Genomic DNA, 1,436 nt, shown 5'->3' with positions numbered 1-1,436 from the left:
ACATTTTCATTAATAAATTTATTTATTTATTTTTTGGGGATTTAAATATTTTATACCAGAGAATCATGCAATGTTGCCAGTATTGGACGCAATCCAGGGCTACAAGTCTGCACACTCCTTTGCTACTGGTCATATAATGGCAGAACCTTTCATCTCACCTTTTTTATTATGACCCCTGCATTATCTTAAAATAAAGAAATACGTCTTTTCTCCATATGACCTTCACTGTCAAATGACCACGGCTGGATGTACCTTTTCTCTGAGCTCTGGTTTGTCTTTCTTGACTGTGGCCTTCCCCATGTCACCCACAGCAGCAAGGAAGTCTGTTCAGCCATCCCTTGATCCCCTTCACAGAGATGACATACAGATTTTTGGCTCCTGTGTTGTCAGCACAGTTGATCAGGGAACCTGCCGGAACACCCAAGGAAATCCAGAACTTCACACCAGAGGACCACCATGTCCTTGCTTTGACATCTTGAACACCAGAAACAAAGAAAAAAGGCAATTGACTTATTTTTTTGGAAACAGGGTCTTGCTCTGTCGCCCAGTCCAGAGTGCAGTAGCTGGAATGCAGTTCACTGCAGCCTTCACCTCCTAGGCTCAAGCAATCCTCCCAACTCAGCCTCTGGAGTATCTGGGACAACAGACATGCACCACCACACCTGACTAATTACAAAAAAAAAAATTTGGCTGGGTGCAGTGGCTCACGCCTGTAATCCCAGCACTTTGGGAGGCTGAGGTGGGCAGATCACAAGGTCCAGCCTGGCCAACATGGTGAAACCCCGTCTCTACTAAAAATACATAAATTAGCCAGTCATGTTGGCACACACCTGTAATCCCACCTACTCAGAAGGCTGAGCCAGGAGAATTGCTTGAACCCTGAACCCGGGAGGCGAGGTTGCAGTGAGATGAGATCGTGCCACTGCACTCCAGCCTGGGAGACAGAGCAAGACTCCATCTCAATTTTTTTTTTTATTTGCCATGTTGCCAGGCTAGTCTCAAACTCCTGGGCTCACACAATCCTCCCACTTCAACCTCCCAAAGCTCTGGGATTATAGGTGTGGTGCCCCGTGCTCAACCTAGCTTTTTTTTTTTTTTTTGCCTTACCAAAGACTTGCTGAGTTGAGCTTTTTAATTTTGATAGGTGATATTGAATGTGATAGAAGATGAGTAACTTGAATAACACATATGGAACTTTTGATTAAAATATATTCAAAGTTTGTTCATTTGACTATAGTTACATCTTATTTTTAATTCTTTAGATCTTTACTGTCTATAGAAGACAAATTATGTCAAAATCTTGATGATAACAAAATTAATGATTTAGATAAAATTAAGAAAAATAACTTTATGGAATAAATATATAATAATTTATGAATTACCAATGCATTTACCACTCCTGTAAAAACACTAGTCCATCGACAGAACACCCAGAC

The 1,436-nt window shown here is 41.3% G+C and overlaps 1 pseudogene; it reads right to left on the bottom strand.

Annotated features, from left to right (window-relative positions):
• Window positions 1–63: 63 nt before the first annotated feature.
• On the bottom strand, window positions 64–474 carry LOC116548204 (annotated as a pseudogene).
• Window positions 475–1,436: the final 962 nt, after the last annotated feature.

The sequence above is a fragment of the Sapajus apella genome, unplaced genomic scaffold, assembly GCF_009761245.1.
Source record: "Sapajus apella isolate SASKATOON/1434 unplaced genomic scaffold, GSC_monkey_1.0 scaffold8009, whole genome shotgun sequence".
Taxonomy (NCBI): domain Eukaryota; kingdom Metazoa; phylum Chordata; class Mammalia; order Primates; family Cebidae; genus Sapajus; species Sapajus apella.
Note: the sequence above shows the minus strand (reverse complement) of the source record. Positions and strands in the feature narration are given on the sequence as shown.